We start from the raw sequence: 21,315 nt of genomic DNA, 5'->3' as shown, positions 1-21,315 counted from the left end.
AAATAAACGAATTGACAAGAGGAAATTCATTCCGGATTGTTTGAGAAACCCTGTGAAGACCATGTGCTAGACAGGTTACATGCGTGAGGTTAGGATAAAATGTTTTAAGAAGTGGAGCTGCAGCAACCATGTATGAGGCAGCATCAGTACAAAACAACAGAACTTTAGAATCGTCTATATTACCTGAGTATAAAGACTGTAGGCCTTTATTTACAAAATAAGCAATGGCTTGGCTATTCACTTTCGAAAGTTCCTTAACACATACGAGGTGTGGAATCGAAGGTCCATCAGGACTAAGTTTTCCTACTACCATATTTGCTATATACCTATTCATAGGATCTGAGGTTTCATCCACAGAGACCCATATGTAAGAATCACCTATATCCTCCCGAATGGAAGCTAAAGTTTCATTATATATTCTGTCTAAGTAATTTTTTCTTAGGGTCGACTCAGATGGGATATTTTGTTTGCAGTATTTTTGTAAAAACTGTCTTAAAACCGGATTTTCAATTGCATTCCAGGGAATGTTAGCAGAAACAAACGCTCTGGTTAAATAAGCATAGAAATTGCTGCTGAGATTGGATGAAGTAGGCTGTGTTAGTAAAGTTTGTTGCAGTTGATTTTTCTGCTGAGCTTTAGCCTTATGAGCCGCTCCTTGCACATGCTGCTTTAGGTGGCACTTCTTTTCTTGCGAAATCTAAAAATGTAAAGTAAACTGAATTAAAATAAAATCCTAATTGTTGTATTGCCGTATTTCTATCACAAAGTCAGTGGGTTCGAACAATCAAAATTTTAATGACCTGCAAATACTTTAACTATCGGAATTTAAAAGGTTAAAGTGTAGTGGTCTTAAAAAGAATTATACCTCAGGATAGCTCAGTCAATGTATAAATATTATAGGCCTACTCATTAAAATTAATAGAATTTATATATTTCAACTATTGTTACATACCTGTTTGCTACAAATCTTGCAGAATATTATTTTTCCATCATAAGTGAATTCTGAATATTCTGTTAGCCATTGCCGGATCAATGTAGATTTTGCACTTATATTTTTCGGCATTATCGCGTTAAACTTCACAGGAAAACGTCCTACCGCTCAAAACTTCTCAACACAAATAAGGTGAGGGAAAGAGCAACTGTTAACGAGCATTCAAATGAACCGTTGTTATTGAGATTCAATTGGACAAAAATACAAAGTTCCACTTATTGTTGCATTTCCTGGTAGTGTTAACACTAGGAGGGCCATTCTTTTAAATATTTTATAACGGTTTACCCTACTAATTCGCAGTTTTACGACTTTTCATAAATATTTCAAAAACACTCTTTCTCCAAAAATTGTGATTTTATGACACTCTGAAGGGCAGTACAGCTAATCGGTTTCAGACCGAAAACAGTCATTTTTATAGTATAGTATATCTCTGAATCGTTAGCAGCACATGTTGTGATTGTTGCCTGCTTCAAAACTAAGGTTGGTTCTTTGTCGGCATTTATGCCTCCAAACACGTTAAATTCGGTGAAATCTATTGCGAGTGTCGTGAGATTCAAAACATTTTGTTTCCTTTATCAATGGTTTCATGACCGGTGTGAAGCAAACTTTCCACTTTTTAAATTCCTTAAATTTCGCAGTGAATGCATGTATAAATTATAAAAGTAAGAGTAAAATGCGAAACTTTACAGTGAGTTAGGCATTTTTAGGCGAATATTAACAAATTAGGCTCTAATAACCGTTTTAGGGCATTTTAGGGCACTATAAAACTCTTTGAATACCTTTCAATTTCCATGAAACACAAATATTAATAATTATTTTTACTTTTCTCCTAAAGAAACAAAGTAGGCATTTGCCCTAGAATCCGATGTCTGGTTATAATATATGTAGGTCTAGGTAGGATACAGCTCGTCCAAGTCAAGTCTGCGGGTGGGGATATCGGGATGGAATGTAGAGGCAAAACACAGTTGCCACATAGGTCACTTGACGCTCAGATTTCAACGTGTGCACATCGTTTAAAATACACTACGGAGCGCACGCATTTGTTGTCCTTGTCTTCAGATAAAGGCAACAGTTACGCTGCCTCCCCCCTCATGCAACTTTCTCTCCTACGCCCACGCTTGCCAATCAGAACGCCAAACCTCACTGTCAAGCAGAAGTAGAAGTACAGTCTATTTCAAAGCCTCTTAAATTGTTACCTCTCTATGAACTGAAGCGCAGTAGGAAAATTTTTTGCTGTCATATGAAACTGTACTGGTCTCCTCTCGTTACCGCCTCCTTTCCCTACAGAAATGTCTCCAACTTCCCCTCTCGGCTCGCAGACTTAACTTGGTCGAGCTGTACCTATATTTTAGAGGTTTGCATGCATTTTGAGTTTAAAGTGTAAACGTTGCAATAAATGTATGCCTATTTACTTACTTGCTGTTCTATTTAGTAATTGTAACTTATTCTTTTCTTGCATTTCTTTACACACCAGATTTCATATTATGCAATACACTTATTTCCTTCGTTGTTACAGGTGTCCATTTTTTCGTCTATAGCCTATATTAGTGTAATAAAGTGTCTAATCAATTGTAAGTCTATATTAAGCATATACAATTTATAAATTACACATAGTACATTTCCTTCAATTGTTACTCTGTTTGTGTGTTCAGAAAATGTCAGTGTTTTGTCTAACCTGCAAAACATCAGGGACAACCGGTTGCAGGTCGAACATTCGGTCGGATGCTAGATAGGCCTTATCGGATGCTTTCTGACCGGTGGAATGAAAACCGGTTGTAAGCCCTATTCTGCAGCTCTCTAGTACAAGTACGATTATTTAATCCTGACAGTCGTCGGCAACTGGGTCAGGCGAGTCCATTTAGTTGCGCCAAGGGGTGTTTGGGTTAGTCAGTCGCTTGCCTTCAGAGCGATCAGATGTCATCCGTGCGGTAGAGCGGTATGTGTCTGCTGTACTGCATTTCTTTACTGACCGCTCGCCCTGTCTCTACTCCGGAGTTCTCCCCACTACTCCTGGTACTTCCCCTCTTTCGCGTCGTCGAGCTGTCAGGACTAAATAATCGGTCTGCTCTGCTTGGTCACATTTCTCCTTAATCGAACAGCAATCGCGTTCCTTTACCTCACAAACTTCCGCCTCTTACGCGCTCGCAACTGTACAATGATGTTATTAATCAAAAGAAAAACTCTCCCGAATGTCACGCTACTTTCAAAACTACATCTGTCGAACGACGTAGTAAATAAAGACACGGTACGTCGTGACTGCAATCACAACACAGGCACAAAATGTTATTCACAATTGATTATAGCACTCACGTGTTGACGTTCAGATAAGACATAAAAGGGAAACAATCAAAGTTTGCAGTCAAGCTAACAATAGGATAAATTTCTTCGCAATGTTTACAAAATACTGCTGATATTAACTGCTTGACATAATTCACTGTAAACTGCAATCTCTTCAAGGAAACATTAACCATGATGTAACAATAGCCTATTTAGTAGAATGCGTTTGAGTCTAAAGAAAGCAGCAAAACAGTACAACGTGGCTGTTGTGACGAGAATCTAAGCCCCCGCATACCGGTAAAGCATCATGTCACAAATATGTTCACGTCTGAGTATTTCTGACAAAGTAAATATTATTCAACGCCTTGAAAACGGCGCAAATATTAAGGATATTGCTGGAGAGTTTAAGGTAATGTCAGTCTCTCTGTCCATTTGTTTTATAGACAGATATATTCTAGGAAATGAAGTTAATTTGTATTAACGTTGTATTAGATTCACGTTTTATAATTAATTAACAACTCTTAAACACCCATTCTCGTATGATCGATTTTTTACTATCCATGATATTGCTCGACTTTCATGCTCTAGCTAACCATGATGCCTGCCGACTGCAGGGGACCTGCTACGCGTGTTATTTCTATAAGTACATAGGTGAACACTGGCTTTTTTCTATATTGACAGAGAAGTGTAATACAGAGAGTTCACCAGTGAACAGTTTCGCTCAGATAAATGCAGTCTGTCTTTTCCTGTTTTAGATCGAATGCGATTTCCGAGAAAATAGTTCGTACATTTCCTCTCGATCGAGAATGGGAAGGTTTTGTATTCGTAGTACGAGCATATAACACAGGCTGAATGGAACTCAAAGTTAGAATATTAGTACAGTAATCACCCTGTATTCGCGGGGGATACGTTCCGTAACCAGAATGGATACGCGAAACCGGGGATAGTAGCGAATCCTATAAATAAGTATTTTTTCGATAACATACATGCTTATTTGAATAATTTCAAGGGAAAAATTGTTCCGGGGCCGGGTATCGATCCCGGGACCTCTGGTTGAACGTACCAGGGCTCTACCACTGAGCTACCCGGGAACTCCACCCGACACCGTCTCAACTTTTCCCTTTATATCCACACAACTCGCGTGGGCTGACGAAACGCCAGAGACCCACAACGAGTGCACACAATCTCTGTGTGACTTGAAATTGTGGTTTTCTGTTAACGTACACAGTAACGTATATATATCTGGCGTTTCGTCAGCCCACGCGAGTTGTGTGGATATAAAGAGAAAAGTTGAGACGGTGTCGGGTGGAGTTCCCGGGTAGCTCAGTGGTAGAGCGCTGGTACGTTCAACCAGAGGTCCCGGGATCGATACCCGGCCCCGGAACAATTTTTCCCTTGAAATTATTCAAATCTGCTTTACAGGGAGCTTCACCTGAAAGACTAGATTTGCATAATACATGCTTATTGTTTAATATAGTTTAATTGACAAATTACAAATAATAAGACATTAGGGGACGCAAATAATAATAACAATAATAATAATAATAATAATAATAATAATAATAATAATAATAATAATAATAATAAATACGTTACGCAAAGATTAATTTTTGGTCCTACAGTTTTTAAAATGTGTTTATGCCATATTATATTGTATATTCATGCCAAATGACTCATTCAATCAAGAGATCGTCCCTCATTTACTAATTTTAATTTAATGTCATTTTGTTTAATATTTCAGTAGTAATATGTCCGCCAACGGAGGAGAGTTATAACGAAAGATTCGCGTCACCGCGTTTCTGATTCGTGATTGGATGACGTCCAACTTACATTATACATACATAGTTGAACGTATTTTTTTCTCAATTTAATTATTTTCAATAATTTAACGACCACTGTCCAATTTTAATGTAGCCTATGTTCTTCTCCTAGTTATGAAGGTCAAATGTGCAAACTTTGGCAATACATACATAGCCACATTGACTTTTATATTATAAGATTTCCGTTAAGCATAATTTTTTGCATTTTCAAAATTTGCACATCTAAGGGCAATTGTAGAAAATGTGATAGCCAAGTAAAATTTGCACATTCACTCTGAAACAAAGAACTGTAAAGTATGAAAATTTAATTCGTAAAACTTTCACTTCCTTTATAAAGTTCTATTTTTACAAACACAGATTGTGAAGCAGAATTTTACGATCTACGAGCAAAATTTATCATTTACAAACATTGTAAACATTGTGAAACAGACTCCTGGCCGAGAATCGAAATCGGGCCACCTGGATGAAAAACCGATACACAGACATGGCACCGATGTACCGATAACTGTCGGAATTTTGTGGAGCTAATTAACGACGTTAATCGACTGCACTATAGGAGTATAATAGTACAGGGACATCATTTTATTTTTACTTCAACTTTTATTGTACCTGAGTTTTTTAATGTACTTCACTCCCACCCCTTCTACTAACCAAGTTCCAGCTGTCTTCCTCACAGAACCAAGGCCGCAGTACTGAGTTAGCGATTATAGTACGTTTCAGAAATATGTTCGCGTTTTCCAGTGACAAAAATTTCCAATTTTGAATCATATTTTCGCACAGGTAATGTCGTCCGTTTGCCTACGTCGCATCCCGATTTCCCCCACCTGCTTCTGCTCGCTCCACTGTAAAGACTAGTGGCTGGGCTTTCTTAGCTCTTTTCTGAAAACATTAATTTCTGTTATAATATAATACGTAATATTATGCAACTGTTTAAAATAACTTAAATAAAAGGGCCTCGTTAAGTAATTAATTATCACGTGATTCCCCCCTTTCTACGATCCTGCGACATAACCACTTGGACGGACAGTAGATAGCATGTCTGAGTAATTTTATCTGTGCGGGTCGAGCAGAAGTGAAGACTGAATTTACAGTACGTAAGGTACTCTTTTATAGAATAGGTACAGAATTATTTCAACATGAGTTACTAAGTATGAAGGACGAAACTGGTAATTGGAATTAGATGCAATAGTCTATAGTGCGATAATAGGCACAAAAAAACTGAAGCCTGTATCGAAATGAACGGCCACCATTTTCAAAAATGTGTTTAAATATCCATATTATGATTATTTTTCATTTTAACTTCATTCTCTTATCGTACGCTAATGTGCTATAGACAGTATAATATACACTGCATAATGAATACGTTCGCATGGATAACTCAGTTTGTGAGTAAAAACACTTACTGGTAATACTGTACTGTATTTTGATTAAACAAAACCTAATGAAAATTTTCACACTCAAAATCGCGATATGTCCTACTTTACGTAAATGGATGAACTACTTTTCATCCCTCCTGTACCTAGTAAAGTGATCTGTTTGTATTTTACGCCAGTATCATCTAACTCCAGTCGTGGAAGGAGATAGCAAACGGTGTTTCCGGGTCTCAATCATTAATCCAAAGGTATAGCCAGGTTAATATTAAAAATGTTAGTAAAATAAAATGATGTCCCTGTACATTATGCAACGAGCCTATAATGATAGTAATTAAGACGCGAGTATGTTTGTTTATGAAACGAGCGCAAGCGAGTTTCATAATTTTCATACGAGCGTCTTAATTACCATTATAGGCAAATTTCATACGACTTTTTATGCTCGACCATATTTCTAACTTGAAATTATTCAGAAGTAGGCCTATTCATTTTATTTGTATCTGACAGAAGATCGGAAGTGACCTTGTTTATAGCTCGTAAATTGTGAGATGTGCGCAGACGCGAAAGTATTGATTTTTTCCGAGGAACAATAATGCCATTGACCTTGATGTAATGTAACATGAACTAATTTCGATATAACCTGGAAATTGATTTAGAATTGAAAAACGAGATGACAAATTGAATTTATTTGAATATTATTTACAATTAACGCTAATTATTACAGTAACAGAACATAACCTTCTGCGACAGTATTGGATTTCCAGCCTGCGTGACGTTTCCCTCGTTGTCTTTCGATTGCATATCCGAGAATAATCGAAAACCTGAACTTTAATGAATAGGTGTACTTTAATGACATGCATTAAAGGGCTGCTACCGGTTGTATAATTACTACATTTCGGCATGGTCGAGCATAAACATTTTAATCTACTTGATAAATTTTGCACACACTTCCGGATGACAACTCGTAAGCATTACGAAGAGACTACTCTGATATCAATGTCATAACACCAGTCTGCTTACCGACACTCGTGCTGTTAAATTGGATTATTATCCAATCACAGGATGTATAATAACTGCACTAGAGTTTAACTTCATTCCTATGTCACGTTCAGTTTTTTTCACGGCTGTATTATCAATACAATTCAGTGCCAGGCCCAGACCCAACGAACGTGACCTCATGCATCGTCTTGTAAAATGTGATAATGCAGGTGTTCGGCTTTGTAATTGCCATCCAAGCTAAACTGCTGATGAGTCAACTTCGTTCAGCGTCTTCTGGTTACCATAAAAAAACTGTATAGACAACTCATTGTCGGAATCATGGACAGTAAGAATGTACATGTGACAAGAAATACGTGAAACTGTAAATAAATAGTTTAGAATGTTTGGGGCTAGAACTACAGTAAGTATGGTTATAATCAGTTTTCTAACTCTCAGATATACAGTGCGTATAGTAATTTTATTGTATTGTTCAACATTGCTCGTGGATACAACAGTCATAGTTCTGACACCTCAAGACTAACATGAAGATTAACTTGGTCTTCAATGGATATCATGTGGAGGTAATTACACTATCTCAGTAGTTATATTTAAGTTCAGTTCTGAGAGTCTCTATGTCAGAAATTCTTATACAAAAATTTAATATATTACTTGAAGGCAGTGGTTCCAACCTTTTTTTGACTCACGACACACTTTACTGAACGCCCACGATATCACGACACACTTATTTGATGATGATGATGATGATGATGATGATGATGATGATAATAATAATAATAATAATAATAATAATAATAATAATAATAATAATAATAACCAGTACATTTCTTCTGGAGAAAAAGTTGGTGGAACTCTGTGTAGAATATTTTATAGCGAACGGGGAGATGATTACTGTTCACTGCACGGGAATTTTCGTCCAACTAAGACTTTCAAGGTCAAAGCGGAATTCAAAGAAAAGTTATATTAAAAACATAGTTATTCACAAATATTTCGGTTCCCATGATGAAAAATGCAACAAAAAGGTGCAGGAATGCCGTTCCGCCAGAAAAATGTACTCATAACAACTTCTATGTAGTGTTATAGATAGGTCGATGTTAAGACGCAATCGAAAATTCTAAAAGAACAAGCAGCAACTTGAGTGGCATTAAAAAAAAGGTATATGTCAAAAATTCCAACCTATCTACTGTTTTCCAACCAGGAGATCAACCGTGAAAGGAATATGCTTACTATTGCGTCATCTATTGGAGTGAAATAGATCATATTACCGTTATAACGTCAGTTTAAAAAACATGCGCTCTCCTGCATATGTTATTTCCTGTATGGAGGGGTTAAAAGACCAGGAGATTAACCATGATCTAATTTTGTAATTAGGGTAGTATAAATATGTGTGTATCAATGTTATCGTTTGTGCTGTCAGAGCTAGCCACTAGAGATACGAGTACCCACGTGTAACCTTATGACATCAACATTCATTCATAGCATTACCCCGCTGCTTCTCATTCCCCAGAGACTTTCTCGTGGTTGGAGTACAGTATGCCGGATGTCCGATAAAAGATTATCGTTTTTGAAAACTCGCCTATTTAACCCTCTACTGCATGAGTCATTTTTGCTCAAATAACGTTCAGCTATTTTATTGGCGCCAGAGACTCAGAGATACAACTTCTTAAATTTTCTCCGACTCTGTCTTCGTTGCTAACTATAGACCGTTGCCTCAGAGCAACAGAATGCATATAAACATCACACAGAAAAAATAAAAGAATAAAAAGTAATGTGTTGCTTTGAGGCAACACTATGCAGTAGAGGGTTAAATTAATGTGAAACCTGCGGTTGGTGGGTTGCACAGAGTTTCTCTATACGTGGCCTTATGGTTGAAAAACTGAACTGAACATTGTTGCAGGTGTTCACGTTTCATTGTAAAGTCTGTCTCAAAATAAAATGTACCATATCAAAGACTTCGTTGCAACTAAAAAATGCTATGTAAAGGGACTTTCTGGATGGCATAAATTTTATTTTTCAAATCCAAAATTTCGCGACACACTCCATGGAGCTGCACGACACACCGGTTGGGAACCCCTGCTTTAAGGAATGCGATTAATCCCTGAGAAAAAGGAAGCAGGCATAATGAAAAAAATCACGTTTATTGTTGAACACATATTAGAAAATAACATTTTCAGAATACAGAAGACGTTCCCTGACAATAATATGGTTGTAACTTGTTTAATAATACGGATGAATTTTTTTAATTGATTATTTTGCGACGCTTTATCAGCTGCTATGGTTATCTAGCGTCTGAATGAGATAAAGGTGATAATGCCAGCGAAATGAGTCCAGCGTCCAGCTCCGAAAGTTACCCAACATTTGCTCTTAATGGGGTGAGAGAAAACCCCGTAACTTCTCCCAACCAGGACGAAGTTCAGCAGAGGGTTAGTAGCCTATATGGCGCGCGTTAATCTTTCCACCCTTCCGACTAGGGTCGCTGTATTGCATTACAACTGATTTATTGTCGATATGAAGGGGAAAAGGAACTGGCCACCCTACCCCTTTACCTCCTGGCTTAGTTGTCTCATGAGTGATATTGGTGTCACTAATGAGCAGAGATAGAACATTTGCTATAGGCATCCGACAAGGAAAACTCAGTGCGCAGAAACCAGCGGGCGTGACTGTCTCGCGCAGATGACGTATGCTCCCGTTCACAGCATGCTCTCACGCCTACTTAAGAGGGGTATAGCATGCGTGCCGCGAGGAGTCTGAGCTGAGTTTTGCTTGTAGTATACCTATACCATGGATGTCAAGTCGCCTGCGCGTCAACCTTACAATGTAACTGACTGTGAGCTGATGTAAACAAGCGCAGGTTTCAGCCATGAAGACGAAGTATAGTTAGGTGGAATACAAAAGTTGTACACTGTGCGGAACATCTAAACTGAAATATACGTATCTAATGTAAGTAATTTACTTATGAATGAATTGAAATTCTGACTATTGGCAGTTCTACATGCAACGTAGAGTAAAATTGAACCAAAATCCACATAGATTAGAATGATATTCCGTTTTTTAATGAGTATTCACATTAATGGTAGTTGGCGTATCTTTACTATCTGATGTGTTGGAATGTACAATGAGGTGTTTTTTAAATGTTTCGAAAGTGAATATTTTTCTCCTTTCCCTGAAATAACGTTTATATCGAGAAAAACTTTTCTCGACGTCATACGAAGCAATTGGTGCGAATTTAAAATATCGAACATCATGATTCGATGATATAGTTTGCCTTGTTTACCTTGCAAAAATTTCTAGTACCGGAGATTGCAGAATAACCAGGATTTTTCTCCTGAACGATTTTTAACTTATGCTGACTTTTTCTGAAATTGGTTCTGAAGTTTGTTTTGTTAATATTGTCAGATAACTTCTCTACACGTTTTAGGGAATCAGGCATTGGAATATTTGTTGATTCCACATTACTTCATAACATTTAGGAAAATAATATTTGCTAAGAGCTGTTCGACTTGAGAGACCTCAATTTGCTCATTTTAATAAAGTTTTTGAAATGAGAATGTTCAGCTTTGGAAAACGGAATATTAGCAGATAGGCCCTACCATTATTTCACATAATTCTTGAAAGGAATGAGACTGTGTAGGTGAAAATGCTTCTTCACTCTCTTTACTTGGTGATGAATTAACACTTTTCATGATGTATTATAAATAGCGTTTCACTTCTTGACGTTTTAATCCATTACATTGTCTTACACAACTTACATACCGTAGTATGTTTTTCGTTTTTTGCTCTAAAATATTGACTATCAAATTCCTCTACACGCATATTCAATTTGAAAATACGTGATGTCGCTTGTTCCATCTTAATACAACTGTACTACAAGATACGTAACTTCACTAGGAAACTACCACACTGTTCACTTCGGGTACGTGCAAGACGGAGCCTGGTTGGTAGCATTTCACCATGGTTGGTAGTTGGTAGCCTGACTGGTTACCTAATCGGAAGGAATGCCCGAACCAGAGCTTTTATCCCGAACGTTAAGCAATGGAAACATTTGCGTATGGCACTCCGCACGAAATCGTCATATTTCACTTTACGGCTAGTTTTATAAGTAGGCCCTACATCCTCTTTTTTTTCTTTTCTAGCGAGGTGTCGACACTGTATCTGTTTCACCTTGTCTGTTCAACTTAAACATGCCGCCTACTTCAATGACGGAGAACAATCTTTCTCAGAGAGCTTAGCTTCTCCCGCTACCTTATGGTGTGACCAAAACCCTAGATCATAGCAAAAACTACTTCCGACTTGACAGCTTACAGAGAGGGGGGAGCAATGTTGCCATGTTGTCCATACGTGTAAGCGAGCGCGCTGCCGATAGAGTGCAATAACGAACAGCTGACATAAACGTATTCATTGCTATCCAAGTTGTTGAATACTATGCATTACAATTAGTGTACATTATTATTTATTAGTATATTATTATTATTATTATTATTATTATTATTATTATTAGTAGTAGTAGTAGTAGTAGTAGTAGTAGTAGTAGTAGTAGTAGTAGTAGTAGTAGTAGTAGTAGTAGTACCGGTATTTCTCAATGTAATGTAGCCTAATATTGCTAGAAAAGCGTTGAAAGAACTATAAACTGTAAAAACAAGTTTTAAATTTAATACGATAACCTTACTGACAGTATTCGTCCATGTAATATTGTTAGAAAAGCATCGTGCTGGAAAGCATTTATATTTGTTACACTTTTCTCTTTTCCCCGGAGTTTCTAGTCTTGAGGACCCTGCGTCATCATCTACACTGTCCTTTTTTTTTTTTTTTTTTTTTTTTTTTTTTTTTCACACCATCCCTCGCGCTTGACTCTGTAACGGGGCACCTTGTACAATATTCTTTGTACTCCGCCTGTTCCGACATTGCACAAGTCACCTGTTTAGAAACTCTCGCAGGAACTAGAAAACACACACTAGTCACACACTCCACCGATGACAACTAGATAATATACGTGTAATACAGGGACATCATTTTATTTTTACTTCAATTTTTATTGTACCTGAGTTTTTGAATGTACTTCACTCCCACCCCTTCTACTAATGAAGTTCCAACTCCACACAGAACCAAGACCGCAGATAGTAAGCAGTACTGAGTTACTGAGTATAGTACGTTCCAGAAATATGTTCGCGTTTTCCAGTGACGAAAGAGCTTTCAATATTGAATCATATTTTCGCACAGGTACTGTCCGTTTGCCTACGTCGCATCCCGATTTCCCCCACCTGCTTCTGCTCGCCCCTCTGTAAAAGCTGGGCTGTTTTAGCTCTTTTCTGAAAACATTAATTTCTGTTAGGAATTGGACGTTTACGTAATATTATACAGCTGTTTAATTTAACTTGAATAAAAGGGCCTCGTTACGTAATTAACTGTCACGTGATTTCCTCCCTTTCTACAATCCTGCGGCATAACCACTTGGACGGACTTAGATAGCATGTCTGAGTAATTTTATATTTTCGGGTCGGGCAGAAGTGAAGATTAAATTTACAGTACGTAGAGTAGGTACAGAATTATTTCAACATGAGTTACTAGTACGAAGGACGAAACTGGCAATTGGAATTAGATGCAATAGTCTATAGTGCGATAATATGCACAAAAGAACTGAAGCCTGTATCGAAATGAACGGCCACCATTTTCAAAATTGTGTTTAAATATTCATATTATGATTATTTTTCAATTTAACTTCTTTCTCTATATTGTACGCTAATGTGCTGTAGACAGTATAATATACATTGCATAATGAATACGTTCGCATGGATAACTCACTTCGTGAGTAAAAACACTTATTCTTAATACAGTACTGTACTCTGATTAAAGAAAAACCTAATGAAAATTATCAAACTCAAAATCGCGATATTTCCTAGTTTACGTAAATGGATGAACTACTTTTCTTCCTTCCTATACCTAGTAGAGTGATTTGTGTTTTACGCCAGAATCATCGAACTCCAGTCGTGGAGGGGAGAGCAAGCGGTGTTTCCGGTTCTCTAAAGGTATAGACAGGTTAATATTAAAAATGTTAGTAAAAATAAAATGATGTCCCTGTATAATTTAAACACAATAATTATCAATATACTAAAAATAATAAAACTAAACAATATTTTTAATTCACACAACACACGCGCTAACCAGCCAACTAGGAGTCATCCCGGGCATTGTATGCACGTGCAACTTGTAAACACAGACACTGCAACACCGTCATGTTACCATGATTACGCGACTCTCGTGATTGGTTAATTTGAACGGTTGCCATGGTAACATGCTGAAGGCACCATTTCAGGTCGGAAGTAGTTTTGGACACACTATAGTTGCTATTACGTATATGCATGTACTCATGCTACTGCTCTGTTTACAATACAAGGTCTCCGTCCCTGCTCTACTCATACCTGTAGTTTCACACACTTCATTAGCAATGGATGCTACACTTTTACCTTCATTTTATTTATAATATAATTATAAACATATAGTTATTTTTTTTGTTTATTATTGTTTCCAATGATTTATGCTAGCTGTCAAACAAAATCACAGAAATATATGTGAAAGAAACTTAAAATAATAAAATTACTATTTTAACACACGAAAAAGCGAGAAATACAGCACTTCTACGATCCAACTTCCGGTTACATTATTTATTTACAGTAATCAAAATAACGTTCTGATTGTCGACGTGCCAACAATGCGATAATAGAATATTTTAACCACTGTTCGCCATGGATAAAAGTGAGGTTTCCTGTCTACGGAGATTCGGTCGTCGATCTATTCCGTGCCCACTAACTCTCGAAAAAAATCTTAAAGTTTATCAACCGATAAATCGTAACTGAATGACTATATCGATATTCTATTTTTATAAAGTCAGTTTCAAATCTCTGGCTAAAACTTTCTCATTGGAAGTTCTTCAGGCAAGTAATCACACGGAAATTCCTAGCATGTCGATAATTCTCTTTTAGCTAGCGGAAACTTGAAAAAGAAATTAGTTTCGTTTGACGTTCGTATGTTCAATGAGAAACAACTTTATATAGCTACTTTTATTTATGCTCACATACTCGTCATGATCTAAGGAACAAAAACATAACAAATTTTCCAAGATCCATAACTGAACAAAGTGCAATATAATGATGAAAACTATTTGTGATGTTACTTATTTGGCCTCCGCATTACAAATCCGGAGAATTGTCAACGTTGTCGTAACCACATCCATAAGAAAAGCATACAAGCAACATTCTCCATAAGGGCCTGCACTGGGACCTATCTTTACAACGTGAAAAATAAGTGCCATAAGCTTGGCGAGAACTTGGCATAGTTCGTTACCTATGTTGGGGTCCTCTTCGTGTGCTACCTCCTTTCGCTTGGTAACTCTCTACATCATAGGTTTTACTTTATTGTATTGTGTTTATTAACATTCCATGGTATTCATACATTACTTCACAGCTAGAATATGGAACAAGTCAAAAAACTTAATACTACTATAAAGTCTTAATTTATAGTCACAGTCTAGTTGAAATATATACAGAAGAGATTTACAATATAGTCTACTAAGTACAATAAAAAGTTTTAATATCAGTTTCATGAAGCGTTGTTGAATGCCACAAATTCACCTACAGAATAGAAGGCGTGAGAAATTAGGCACTTCTTTAATTTGGCCCTAAATAATCTTATGTTTTGAGTTTCATTTTTTATATCGATAGGGAGTCTATTAAAATTTTTTACTGACATATAACGCACTCCTTTTTGATAGAACGATAGACTTGCCGATGGAGTGTGAAAGTCATTTTTGACGTATATTTGTGCTATGAACTGTTGAATTAGTTACAAAGTTTTCACGATTACACATGAGTAATATTATCAATGAAAAAATATACTGCCAAGTCATGGACATTATTTGTAGTTTTTTGAAAATAGTCCTACACGATTCCCTAGATTTGGCATCTACTAATATTCTAATTAGGCCTACTCTTTTTTGTAGTAGGAATATACTGTTAATATCTGTGGAATTTCCCCAGAATATTATTCCAAAACTTATTACCGAGTAGAAGTATGCAAAGTATATTGTTTGGGGGTAGTACTATTTTTTCGAAATCTAGGCAGCACTGAATTTTATGGAAATTCACGTGACCTTCGTATAGGGAAATCTTTCTGCACACAAGACATATGATTTATCCCTACTCTAGCTTTGATAAATATGGAAACAGTTAGTTATACGTACAAAACTGTCTCCACAAATGATACGCACACCGGCTTAAGGAAGATTCGTATTTACGGCACTGCCTGTGAATGTACGGGACTATATATTTTAAAAAGAATAGGAGCAAGAGTTACACCCGGTATAATGTTCACAACGTACTAGACGTGTTGAGATGTGTGAAGTGCACGCATCTACGGTGTCACCAACTACAGTACATTCATAATTAAATAAGAAAATTCACGAAATAATAGCTGGTAGGAAAATTTTAATATACATTTTATTCGTAATCACGCGCTTTATTAGCCTTATAAATAATTGATTAATCCATTCTTTATGCAGAATAACAATGAGATCTACACTGTATTCATTTGAATGTATCACCGTAATTTAACTCTTCTATTATTATTGATGTTGAAGGTTTAAAGTAATATACTGATTCACATAACACTGTAGTCAGCAAAGAGGTTTTACACACACACACGCAAAGCGGATAGTTTACACAGAGTAAAATTAACGTTATGTGATTTTGCAAGTTGACGTGGTGCTAGCTTTGCTATCAACACGGATTTGAAATAAGTGTTCAGCGAATATATTTCGCAAACATTGAAAAAAAATATATATATATATATATTTTTGTTTCATGAACTTCATGTAGCGTATAGTTCTACGATAATTTAGGTTATCTGATTAAACAAATTATGTCTCAGAGAAAATACGGTATGATTTACATTTTACGAGAACAGTACCTGATGTGTCTGATGATGGAGCCATTGGTAAGAATTTTCTGTGGTTATTTGGCTCGCGTCACAGTCAGAGTAGTGAAGTCACGGCTTGGGGATACGACACGATACAGAAGTTTCCTGTCGAATAAGAAATACAAGATTACAGTTACACTATAGCCTAATAAGATTAGTATAATCGTCATAATTGTAATCTATACGTAGTAGAGGTTCCATAATATTCATTATTTTGAGAGGTGGTACTATGCATCAAAACAAGATAAAAAGTCTAAAATTAATAATAATAATATTAATAATAATAATAATAATAATAATAATAATAATAATAATAATAATAATAATAGGCCTAATGATGGGTATATGGTGAATTCTCATACAAACATTGGTGTTGCCACATTTTGACTATTGCGACATTCTATTAACAGATTTAAATTATAACTTAGCCCAAAGATTGCAGCGCGTCCATAATGCCTGCATACGTTTCATTTGCAACATCCGCAAATACGACATTACATCTTCCCTGTAACCGTCGTCGTCGCCCTCGGCTGCCAGCTCCGAAATATGGAAAGTATCTCGAGGATGCACGTCGATGTCAATAATTAATTACGTACACTGATTAATTTGGGCGCCAGCCTCCTCGAGATTACTTCGGTAGAGGATGAGGTTCCCAGGTCAGCTGCAAAAACGGTCGGGACATGGGGTTTGGGAGACGTGCTCGTAGGTTGAAATGATGTAGGCGCACACCAGAAGTTGTTGGTAAGAACTATGAAAACGTTTATTATTATTATTAAGTGTTCGTTTCAGATTAGCAGAAATGCGCGTCCAAGTGTATAATATCTCGCTCTCACTTCCCGCAAGTTGATATACTAATTTCTGAGTTCACGTAATTATATATTTTGTACTATAAAACACCAGTAATATAACGGACAGTTGATAACGTGATGAGAGGAAAGAATTCAGACTTATAATAATAATGCAACACACGACTTCTTACTACACTCACTAAAAAATTCTAAGTCCGTAAATTGTTATACTTCCGAGTTAGGTTTGCCGAGAATATGTGGAGTGTGACCTCTCCGTACGCGTTCTATAAGCCTTCTGTCTATCTGCCAAATCTATCCCCTACTTTCAACCACCAAACATAGAATTTCGCCCTCCTATCTATATATCACGTGTCTCTATTAAGAATCCTGATTGGCCATGATTACACTTACGTCACTTAAGACGCGTTCTTCAAAAATTGTTCGTTAACTAGAACATCTCCTACTTCCGGCGTCCTGACCATTCTCTGACATATACCAGATCATCTCTTTTGGAACCTGGCTTGGCGTCATCTTACTGACCACCCGCAGGCAAAGTCCATACATTCCCTCATCAGTCAACTCCACGCCTGGACACATGTTTCCTGTCCGCCTAGCTTCCTTTCGGTCTTCCTGTCCACCTGTTACTTCCGTCTCAGATTTTGAAACTAACTTACACGTCCGCGCATCCTATCCATATAAGAATATTACACGAAATACTAATCTAATGAAAATCTCCTTATCCTATACGAGGAACCGTCTCATCCCTTGAAACGCTCCAATGGGTAAGATTACAGGATTGAAGATATATCCATTCACTAATTCTCCTATATCGCATCATCCATACTTCTTCGCCTAAGTATCTCTCGGTGCGTTTTAATTTCTTGTCCTCTTATCACAGCCTAGGTATTCGTTCTAAAAATGACCCTTTATTATCTATGCCTTGCCATAAAACAGCTCACTAGTCTTCCTCCTTCACAGTATCAGCAATTTGTTTCTGGAATTCCCTACTCAGCTTCCTCAGGAGCTGTCGAACGATATTGCAATTTAAAAGTAAATTGTTTAAACACGTGACCAGTATTCATGTTTAATTCTCCTTTATATATATGTGTGTGTGTATATATATGTAATTTTCCTCAGTGTTGTATAATTATAATTTACTTTGAGTTTGTTATTCTTGTTGTTATTCTTGTAATTTGTAATATTGGTTCACTTACCGCTTGCATATTCATTGAATGTAACTTCTAGCCTTATATTATTTTGTAATTATTATTAGCATGTTTGCATTAATTTACTCAACTTGTGCTTGTATGACTGTATAAATTTTTTATTAGTGTTCTTTAAATATTAGTAAAATTGGATACTTTAAAGTAGAAAGGTGCAAAGTGCCAAAATCATAGAAAACGAATTATTATGCAGAAAGGTGCAATGTACCTAGGAGGATGATGTGTGAAAGAGGCTACATCCACTTGTGTTTCTTAAGCGAGATATTTAGATGTTACTTTGCCAGCACCATGCAGTTGCAGACGGTAAGCGCCCTATTGAGCTGCATCATAGAATGCAATGGATCTTCAACAGATCATGTTTGTGCCCAAAGTTACACACAGCGAAATGTTTTACAGATGTCAGCTTTCACGTTATAACTTTGGAGTTTGTGTATGTGATACAATGCAGTCTTATATGTGTATGTGGGATGAAAGCATCGCGAGTAGAGGTGCCAATGAGATTGCCTCATGTGTATTAAAACTGATTAATATGGACATAACAAACAAGAAGAATCTGATAACTGTGCAGCTGGAAACAAGACTTGTGTAATGGTTTTCATGTGTCTCTTTTTAGTTGCCATTGGTTTATTTGAGCACATATAACAACGTTTCCTTCTCAGCGGCCACAGTTTCTTGCAATGCGATTCTGATTTCGCTTTGATTGAAAAACGACAGAAAGTGACAAAAGCCTTCATTCTTAGTGACCTGCTTAAAATCGTACAAGACTCTAAAGTTATAAAACCATTTCAAACCGTTTCAGTGCTAGAGTCAGATTTCCTTAATATGCAAGATGTTGCTGACCAACTAATTTCCATCAAGAACTTGAATATTTCTAAGGCATGTTGCATTCAGTATGATGTTAGTAAAGCAGGTAGTGTTTCTGTGAAATAGTCCCATGATAATGAAGCAGTGCATACCATTAAAGTGCTTAAAAGGAAAAAAAAAACCGTGAAAGATGTGCAGTCAGCATTGTTTCAAGTTAAAGCATAAAATAGGGAAATTACTGAAGAAAAGAAGGGGGATCTACTAGCAATGACTCCCTATCTTCCAAATGAGAAGCATAGGCAGTTCTACAGGCAGATCTGTGAGTAAAAATTGCTCCAGAATAGGAAAAAATAGGTATTGGACTTTGCAACATTCTACTGCAACTGTACCCATTACTTAACCCTTTTCACAATCTGTGTTATATAATTAAATATGGAGAAATAATGTCTTTACATACCACTATCATTAATGAGTAAACACTGTACTATTGCTGTTTTCTATCAGTAAAAAAACATGACACAAATATGTGTACAATTATTCTTATAGCTATATTTTTTTTATCTTATCTCCAATGTTTCATTTTGGCACTTTGCACCCTTCTACTTTAAGGTATCCAATTGTATTAGCTTCTTTTGTTTCTGGCTAAGTGGAAGAGAAAGCCTGATGGCTTTAATTTCGCCAGAATAAATATATTATTATATTATTATTATTATTATTATTATTATTATTATTATTGGTTGTGTAGGGTTGTGTAATGTATAGGCTATACTTACAAGGATATCAAAATATAGCCTATACTACAGTGTAAAAGAAAGTAGGCTATATAAAACTGATCAGGAAGAAAAAAATAAATTGGCTATGTCACTAGCAGAAGGAACTTCCTACAGAAGGAGCACTTGAAAGAAATTGTGGACGGAGGAAGAGTTCGGGGCAGAAGAAGATATGAGATGACAGACAACATGAAGATACGGATCGTGTGCGGAGACTAAGAGGAAGCTGGAAAAGAGGAAATATTAGAGAATGCTGGGTTTGCAATGAAAGACCTGCCTTTTGACAGGAAACTATGAATGAATACTTTATTTTATTTTACTTTATTTTTTTAATTCGACCATAGACGTTTCAGGCAGTCATTGGGATTTTATTAGATTCACTGTCAGTTTTGTGTAAATCATATGTTGTAATCATACAGAAGTGCCAACTATTCCTACGGACTATTTATAGTTATTAAGATTTTCCCCATTATTACAGAGGAAAAATTATTACGGAAAAATGATATCATTGTAATGTTATGCAATATCTAAATTTATTCCGCATATAGGAAACGATAGAAAATGTCAACACTTCTTGCTTTTAGTTCAATGCGTAATATTTGGTAGCTATACCCTTTGAAATCATTATTTCCGTCTGCTAAATCGCTGGTGTTGATACAGGTCAATCTGTGGTGTTACATCGTCGGCGTGTGGCGTGGTTTGTGAAGCTGTGAACAAAACGGGTGTTTCTGTTATACTTTGTACAGCTGGCGCCAGCGTTTTTGGCGTGTGTCGTAGATATATAGTGCCCGTTTGTGAGCATGTTGCTAGTGCACCTAAGAATGGTACCACTTTCTATACACGTCACATCAGCCATTTGCCAAACATAATGGTCAGATTGACTGCGGCAAATGTAAAACATTCGCACATAACGTTCCCATTACTTATTCCACACGCCAAAAAACGGTGACCTGGACTTTAACTATTATTTTCAGCATTTTCATTTCCAGTGAATGATTTTCTGAAATGAAGCGTGTAAGTTCTCAAGATTTTTGCAGGGATTTGTTAATTTCATAATTAAGAACAGACACTTTTTGTGTGTCCAGTTAGAAACTTTAGGCTTGTGTATCTTGTAAATCATTAGAAATGTTACATTAGGTAAAATTATGTAGAATTGAACAAGGAATATGTCCTTAAAATACTGCATGTTAAGTTACAAACATTCTGTATATAATATGGTTCAGATCAAACTTTTCGAAAGGGAGATGAATAAGATGGGATTACGGATAACCCATCTCTGCTCACGTAGTATTCATAGTCATTTTAATAT

The 21,315-nt window shown here is 36.5% G+C and overlaps 1 protein-coding gene and 1 long non-coding RNA gene across 3 annotated transcripts in view; one reads left to right on the top strand and one right to left on the bottom strand.

Annotated features, from left to right (window-relative positions):
* The window catches only part of LOC138710824 (uncharacterized), a 169,043-nt gene that overhangs the window by 100,857 nt on the left and 46,871 nt on the right, over positions 1-21,315 (top strand). The gene's annotated exons all lie outside the window — the stretch shown is intronic.
* The window catches only part of LOC138710826 (uncharacterized), a 163,345-nt gene that overhangs the window by 112,469 nt on the left and 29,561 nt on the right, over positions 1-21,315 (bottom strand). The window contains exon 2 of the long non-coding RNA XR_011335312.1: positions 16,413-16,526. This is a non-coding gene — a long non-coding RNA (uncharacterized lncRNA). The remainder of the gene's footprint in view (positions 1-16,412; positions 16,527-21,315) is intronic.

Source organism: Periplaneta americana, chromosome 12, assembly GCF_040183065.1.
Source record: "Periplaneta americana isolate PAMFEO1 chromosome 12, P.americana_PAMFEO1_priV1, whole genome shotgun sequence".
Lineage (NCBI taxonomy): Eukaryota > Metazoa > Arthropoda > Insecta > Blattodea > Blattidae > Periplaneta > Periplaneta americana.
The sequence above is the reverse complement of the archived record's forward strand: the minus strand, read 5'-3'. Positions and strand labels throughout refer to the sequence as shown.